Raw genomic sequence first — 8,778 nt, forward strand, 5'->3', positions numbered from 1 at the left:
TGCTAAGCTAACGGGTGGGTCTTGTCCATCACATCATTCTCCTAATGGTGTGATCTCGTTATCAAATGACAACACATGTCTATGGTTAGGAAACCTTAACCATCTTTGATCAACGAGCTAGCCTAGTAGAGGCATACTAGGGACACAGTACTTTTTTATGTATTCACACATGTCTTTAAGTTTCCAATCAATACAATTCTAGCATGAATGATAAACCTTTATCATGAATAAGGAAATATAAAATAACACCTTTATTATTGCCTCTAGGGCATATTTCCTTTAGTCTCCCACTTGCACTAGAGTCAATAATCTAGTTCACATCGTCATGTGATTAACACCCATAGTTCACATCGCCATGTGACTAACACCCAAAGAGTTTACTAGAGTCAATAATCTAGTTCACATCACCAATGTGATTAACACCCAAAGAGTACTAAGGTGTGATCATGTTTTGCTTGTGAGAGAGGTTTTGTTAATGGGTCTGCCACATTCAGATCCGTATGTATTTTGCAATTTTCTATGTCTAAAATGCTCTGCACGGAGCTACTCTAACTAATTGCTCCCACTTTCAATACATATCTAGATTGAGACTCAGAGTCATCAAGATTCCTGTTAAAGCTTGCATCGATCTAACCCTTTACGATGAACCCTTTATCAACTCCATAACCGAGAAACATTTTCTTAGTCCTATAAGGATAATTTTGACCGCTGTCCAGTGATCTACTCCTGGATCACTATTGTACCCCATTGCCAAACTAATGGCAAGGCACACAACATGTTTGGTACACTCCATGGCCTACTTTATAGAACCTATGGCCGGGCATAGGGAAGGACTTTCATTCTCTTTCTATCTTTTGCCGTGGTCGGGCTTTGAGTCTTACTCAACTTCACACCTTACAATACAGGCTAGAACTCCTTCTTTGACTAATCCATTTTGAACTCCTTCAAAATCTTGTCAAGGTATGTACTCATTGAAAGTCTTATCAAGCGTCTTGATCTATCTCTATAGATCTTGATGCCTAATATGTAAGCAACTTCACTGAGGTTTTTCATTGAAAAATTCTTATTCAAGTATCCTTTTATGCTATCCAGAAATTCTATATTATTTCCAATCAATAATATGTCATCCACATATAATATCAGAAATGCTACAGAGCTCTCACTCACTTTCTTGTAAATACAGGATTCACCGTAAGTCTGTATGAAACCATATGCTTTGATCACCTCATCAAAGCATATATTCCAACTCCGAGATTCTTGCACTAGTCCATAGATGGATCGCTGGAGCTTGCACACTTTGTTAGCATCTTTAGGATTGACAAAACCTTGTGGTTGCATCATATACAACTCTTATTTAAGAAATCCATTAAGGAATGCAGTTTTGACATCCATTTGCCAGATTTCATAAAATGTGGCAATTGCTAACATGATTTGGACAGACTTAAGCATCGCTACAGGTGAGAAAGTCTCATCGCAGTCAACCCCTTGAACTTGTCAAAAACCTTTTGCGACAAGTCGTGATTTGTAGACAGTAACATTACCATCAGCGTTAGTCTTCTTCTTGTAGATCCATTTACTCTCTATGGCTTGTCGATCATTGGGCAAGTCCACCGAAGTCCACACTTTGTTCTCATATATGGATCCTATCTCAGATTTTATGGCGTCAAGCCATCTATCAGAATCTGGGCTCATCATAGCTTCTTCATAGTTCGTAGGTTCGTCATGGTCTAGTAACATGACTTCCAGGACAGGATTACTGTACCACCTTGGTGCAGAATGTGCTCTGTTCGACCTACGAGGTCTAGTAGTAACTTGACTTGAAGTTTCATGATCATCATCATTAGCTTCTTCTCTAGTTAGTGTAGGCATCACGGGAGTGGATTTCTCTAATGTGCTACTTTCCAAATTGAGAGAAGGTACAATTACCTCATGAAGTTCTACTTTTCTCCCACTCACTTTTTTCAAGAGAAACTCATCTAGAAATGTTACATTCTTGGCAACAAAGATCTTGCCTTTGGATCTATGGTAGAAGGCGTACCCGATTGTATCCTTCGAGTATCCTATGAAGACGCACTTCTCTGATTTGGGTTCGAGCTTATCAGGCTGAAGCCTTTTGACATAAGTGTCGCAACCCCAAACTTTAAGAAATGACAACCTAGGTTTCTTGCCAAACCACAATTCATACGGTGTCATCTCAATGGATTTAGACGGTGCCCTATTTAACGTGAATGCGGTTGTCTCTAGTGCATAATGCCAAAACGGTAGTGGCAAATCGGTAAGAGACATCATTGAATGCACCATATCTAATAAAGTATGGTTATGATGTTCGGACACACCATTACGATGTGGTGTTCCACACTATAAAAAAACGACACATCCTTGACATTTTGGGCCTAACGAATTTTTTTCTGTCATGCTTATGACACTTCTATGATGATAATTGTGACAAAACCCGGTATCATCATAGATGTGGTGGGATCCTACTTCTATGACAAAAAATCATGACAGAAAATGGGCTTTTCGCCCTGGGCGGGCCGGAGATGCAGCTGCATTACATTCTTTAGGCCGTGCATGACGGAAAAAACGTGGTAGAAGCAAGGGTGAGGAAAATATCGAGGAGTTCCCGGTTAGGTGGGTGGTTGGGGGTCGAGTGATGCGCATTTCTCTTGTACACGTACATGTGTGTGTGCGAGGCGTTGCGCTCTAACTGAACCCGAGCAAACCGTTGGGCTCTAACTGAGCCCGAGCGATTGCACTAGCTATGTTACTGAACCTGAGCGATCGATCCCTTGCTGTTCACTGAACCCGAGTGATTCCTTCGCTACTGCTCCTAACTGAAGCCGATCGAACCCTACTGCATCCTTCCCTTGATGAACAGTGAGCGTTTTGGGGGGGGGGGTTTGGATGAATAGTTCCCGATGGGGGGTTGGATGCACAGGACCCCGTGGTAGTAGAGGCCGTTGCCGCTGGATGAACAGGACCCCGATCGAGCCGGTTGGGGGTGGATGAACAGGACCCCGTGGAGGGCTAGTTGAACAGTAGCCGGTGGAGGGCTGGATGAACAGTAGCCCGTGGAGGGGTGGTTGAACAGGACCCGTCGAGAGGGTTGGTTGAACAGTAGCCGGTGGAGGAGCGATGGAGGCTGGATGAACAGGAGCCCGTGGATGAACAGTCATAGATGGAGGCTGGCGGAGGTCGACGGTGGATGAACAGTAGCCCGTGGAGGCTGGAGGAGGTCGACGGTGGAGGTGAATAGTATCCCGTAGAGTCTCATTTTGCGGTACGCCACACCCCTCCCGATGAACTTGACCCCAGTTTCGACCGTAGCGCTCCAACACAAGTCCGTTTCCCCTGTTTTGCGGTACGCCACACCCCTCCCGATCAACAGGACCCCGTTTCTACCATAGGAGGTCCAAGAAAAGTCTATTTCCTCCGTTTTGCAGTACGCCAGACCCCTCCCGATGAATAGGATCCCATTTCGACCGTGGCCGGTCGAACACAAGGCCGTTTCCTCCGTTCTGCGGTACGCCATGCCTCGTTTCAATCGGCTGTTCCGTCCAAGCCAGTTGGCTCCCGATGAAGACGTATTCCATTGCCTCCCGATGAACATGACGCATTCCGTTGCCTCCCCATGAACACGACGACGATGATGTTTCTCCATTCCGACCCAGCCATGTACACGAGCCCTAGCCGTACGTATGCATGAGTAGGCGTTCGAGACCCCGCCCGTATGTACGTACGTGGCCATATTTACTTTCTTTCACCCTGGCTACACGTATGTGTACATGCTATGTGCGCGCCTCTACTACGATACGGCCGCGCCTCTACTACGACACATGCCCTTCCTTACACGGCCACGGTTCATCGCTGCAGCCTGTAGACAGACCGATCAACCAGTATGTAAGTACACGTTCGTGACCAGAATGACAACGCTACGTACGCTTCGACTAGGTGGGTCTCGACTGTCAGGCACTTCCTTGTGTGCGAAGATGTAGCTGGTGGGTCCCAACAGTCAGGGGGCGAATCATTTTTTTGCCCGTGATATGGACTGACTTCCTTGCGTGCGAAGATGTAGCTGGTGGGTCTTAGCAGTCAGGGGGAAACATTTTTTTCGTGAAATACAGTGGCCCGTCCGGTGGGTCCCTGCTATCAGGTGGAGGAATCATTATTTTCTGCGTAATAAGGAGGCACTTCCTTGTTGTGGCTGTGGACCTAGCGGTCAGCCTTTCCATGTATAGTACTCTTCTGATGGAAGTCATTTCTTAACCACGTTGACCATGCCGCACCGAGAGCACCATGGCGGTGGACGACAACGAGGCCTAGGAAGGGGACGACGCGGAGCCGGGGAAGACGCGACAGTAGAATCCCACCCGGAGAGGAGTACGAGGGTTCACTAGTTCGGCTGCGGTGTGAGGCTGTTGTCACCGCAGAATAACAGGGGGTGTGGGTGAGTGGATGTCCTGGCCAGTGGTGGGAGTAGTAGGGGGCGGTGAGGCCTCCGCGACATCACAGCTGGCCACGGGAGGCAGGAGCACACGACACGACCGGCGCTGGTTTGGGTGGTTGGAGCAAGAAGACCAGAGGCTGAAGAAGCACGACGGTCGTTGGATGGACAACGTGTGGTCACTGCAGCTAGAATCGTTTATATTGACTAAGTTGACAAAGCCCTTGGTACGCGTCACTTAGTAGGCCCACAGGTCAGCCTCCGAAATGGTGCGCCCCAGATGTCAGGGGGAGGAATCATTTTCTGGGCGGCTGAAGCAAGAATACCCGAGATTGAAGAAGAAGCATGACATCCGTTGGATGGACATCCAACGGCCACTGCTGCTAGAACCGTGTGTTGACTATAAGTTCACAAAGCCTTGCATACATGTTAACTTTGTTTTTGTTTTTTTAGGGGACGCGTCAACTTAGTAGTCCCACAAGTGTGTGGCAGAGAACATATAGCCCATTTGCAATTTGTAAGAATGTACAACCCATTTTTGAATTCCAATGGAATTACTACAACCCATTTATAGTTTGTTAAAAGTATAGCCCATTTTCTAGCTAGGACAACGATTAACAATATCAACCAACCGCTCAAAACAGAATTTAATAAAATTTCCCACATTTTGATGGGATCCAAAATATTTTTATCCCGAAATTTCTAGTCAGATTAAATATAATTTCAAAATAAATTTGTAGTACATAAAAATCCAACGAAATATTGCACGCGCAACAAGTAATGAAATTAAAATTTTCAAATTCCAAAAATAATATATTTTTTAAACTAATTACGTGTTTGGTGCATTTTTTTAGTTACTGCCCAGTTTTTATAATTACATCTCATTTATTATTTCTTAAAGCCCATTTTTTTGTTAAGCCTAATGCATCCCTCCTAGGAAAGATTTGCAGCCCAGCGGGGCGGAGAAAAACAAGTTGACCCGGATTGTGTACAATTGTCGGCCCAGTTGCATTGCTGATATTGAAAAAAGGCATGTGTAGTACAATACAACCTTACATGGCTACTCAGCCCACATTCAACAACACCGGAAAGGCCAAAACAAGGCTTCTGTACAACTTTTTGAAGTCACCGAGCTCAATTAATAACTTAAGAAAAAAGTTAGAGTACAGTTGAACCTAATTAAAAGCTGTCACGAGCGAAGAATTAATTCAATGGGTCCCACTTGTGCATGTGTGTGTGTGTTTTGTGTGTGTGTGAGAGAGAGACCCATCGGTCGATGCTCGTAAATACATCTTTCAGCCATATGCATTGATGATGCTCAGTAAAAACTTATATAGTTTAAACAATCATATAGAACATCATAGCACACTAAACTTGCATACAAATATTTCACGCAGGCGACACAATCAAGGTGGAAGCAGTGGATCGCTACGGGTAGGGCTAGGGCTATGTTGAAACCAAAGAACTCGTACATAACAGTTCATCGTCTTTATCAATGACGGGGAAATATCTTGAATGCTGTGCAAAGAAAACATACAGACAACACAATATATAAGTTCTGCTAGAACATTAAGTTGACGTACAACCCTTTCTAAAAAAAGTTCAGGTAAAAAAATAGAATAGGTCACAATCAAATGTACTGGCACATCAGTGCTTCACACCTATAGCTCAGATTTAACTAGTATCTGACAAGATTCAGTTGTTACCTCAAAAATTAGAGCGCATCCAGGCAGCCAACCCTGCCTCTTCTCCCAAAGAAGCAGTGGCCTCTATCGCGTGATGGAGTAGGCCCTGTGCCATCCATCGTTTCGAGCAACACGAGGAAAGTCAGACATTGACTCCTGTAATGGACATCGTCGACGGACCCGGGCACCAGTGGCGGCGGCAAGACTTCGATTGATGGATTGACCACTTCAACATGCACGAACACTCGATAGAGGTACATCCCTAACTTGGTCCGCGGCGGCCTTGGTGGCGACGAATAGTACAACCCCGGTTCCTGCACCGGTATCTCAACACCAATCACCTTCGGTATGGTGGACGACTTCTTCATCCATGCCATAACCGTCAAAGCCCAGCTGTCTGGAGGAACAAACATACTTACAAGCTCACCACCAAGGTCATTGATAAGCTCATTCACGGACTCGCTGTTCCAAGCATGTCGAGGCATGCCGTGGAAGGTACGCTTTGTTAAAAACTCAAGCTTAGAGGGCACCGAGCCCCATCTCGGGTACCACCGATCAAAGCTCACCAGCACGCCATCGCAGAACAAACGCTAGGAAGATTCAAACACACGACTGCAGTCGAAAGTTGTACGGAACCTGACGAAGAAATCAGCCGGTGGCGAACAGACTTCGACGAGCAAGTCACTTATGTGGATGCCATGTGCAATGCCAAGAGCTTTGACAAGGTCATCCGGCGAGATGGGAGGCCGGTCCCCGTTGATGGTTACCATCAGCACTTTGCCGGCAAACTGGTCGTCAAGCGCCGCCATGCCACTGTTGAGCGACAACACGCAGCGCCCGAAGGCAGGACAGACCTCAGGATCTCCGGCTCGGAGATCCGCTTTGACTAGTGACATGATAATGCGCTTGAGTACAGGGAGTACAAGAGGGGGATTTGGGGGAACCGGAGTAGGAATCGAGATTCCAGAGGTGGGGGAGGGGTGGGAGATTGGGGATGAAAAGGTAGCATGAATTTCAAACACGCGCCAATATGCTCTCGGCGCGCAAGCGCATGAAAACACCGGTGGCGCCCACATGTCGGCGCACAAGAGTCCCAATTCTTTCCTTTTTTTCAGAGCCCGGCCTTTTTTTGAGGATCTTTTGTGAGCCCAGCCTGAGAGTCATAATTGACCTATTTGGCATTGTGTTACTACTCGGCCCATATTCAACAACACCACACTAGCCCAAACAAGTGTACATCATCGAAAAGACACCGAGCTCAAATTATAACTTGAAAAAAGGAGATATACTCTGAACACTGGATAATGGTGATGCCCTCATTTAGCCCACCAGCAGTTTGAGACAATAAACACTTTGAAACAACGATATATACAACATTCAGACACTGACTAGTGACTACTACTGACATAAACATCAAGACATGATATTTCATAAGAAGTGTTGCTACGCCACCAAAACGCACCCATCTACAGTGCTCATACTCTAGTGATCCAGACGAGAATGACATTCTAAATAGAGGCAACTATTACATAGTAAGAGTGACATAGATGAGGATGGCCAAAATGAAAGGAATATGCATAACAAAAGAGAGAACTACCCATCCAGGACAAGCAATAAAGACAACAAGTCATTCGAAGAGGGATGATCCAATACCGTCATAATTTGCAGTCCCGCTTCAGCCACCAGTGATCCGGAGACACCAGTACTCCACCCTTTCGACGCAATAGCCTAGTTACCTATCAACCTAATGGCTTGAACCACATCACTGCCTGTCGGACTCGACACATCCAAGGATCAAAGTTAATCTAGATGCCTTTGTCATTCTCACCTTCTTTTGGCTGCATGTTGTATCATTGACAACCAGGGGAGTTTGCGCCTGAACTCTTAGGGCTCGCCATGTAGACACAGTTTTCCATCGCAAACAGAGCCTCTATGCCATCAAGGTCCTTGCTGCTACATCTGGAGCTTGCGTTGGTTTTCCCCGAAGAGGAAGGGATGATGCATCAGAGTAGCGTAAGTGTTTCCCTCAGTTTTTGAGAACCAAGGTATCAATCCAGTAGGAGCCCACGCTCAAGTTCCTCATACCTGCACAAAGCGATAGCTACTCGCAACCAACGCGATTAGGGGTTGTCAAGCCCTTCACGGTCACTTACGAGAGTGAGATTTGATAGATAGAATATTTTTGGTATTTTTGATATAAAGATGCAAAGTAAAAAGTAAAAGCAAAGTAAATAGCAAAACAATATAAAAGTGATGGAGATTGATATGATGAGAATAGACCCGGGGGCCATATATTTCACTAGTGGCTTCTCTCAAGAGCATAAGTATTCTACGGTGGGTGAACAAATTACTGTTGAGAAATTGATAGAATTGAGCATAATTATGAGAATATCTAGGCATGATCATGTATATAGGCATCACGTCCGTGACAAGTAGATCGAAATGATTCTACATCTACTACTATTACTCCACTCATCGACCGCTATCCAGCATGCATCTAGAGTATTAAGTTAAAAACAGAGTAACGCCTTAAGCAAGATGACATGATGTAGAGAGATAAATTCATGCAATATGAAATAAACCCCATCTTGTTGTCCTCGATGGCAACGATACAATACGTGCCTTGCTGCCCCTTCTGTCACTAGGTAA

This window comes from Triticum urartu, chromosome 3, assembly GCF_003073215.2.
Source record: "Triticum urartu cultivar G1812 chromosome 3, Tu2.1, whole genome shotgun sequence".
NCBI classification, from domain to species: Eukaryota; Viridiplantae; Streptophyta; class Magnoliopsida; order Poales; family Poaceae; genus Triticum; species Triticum urartu.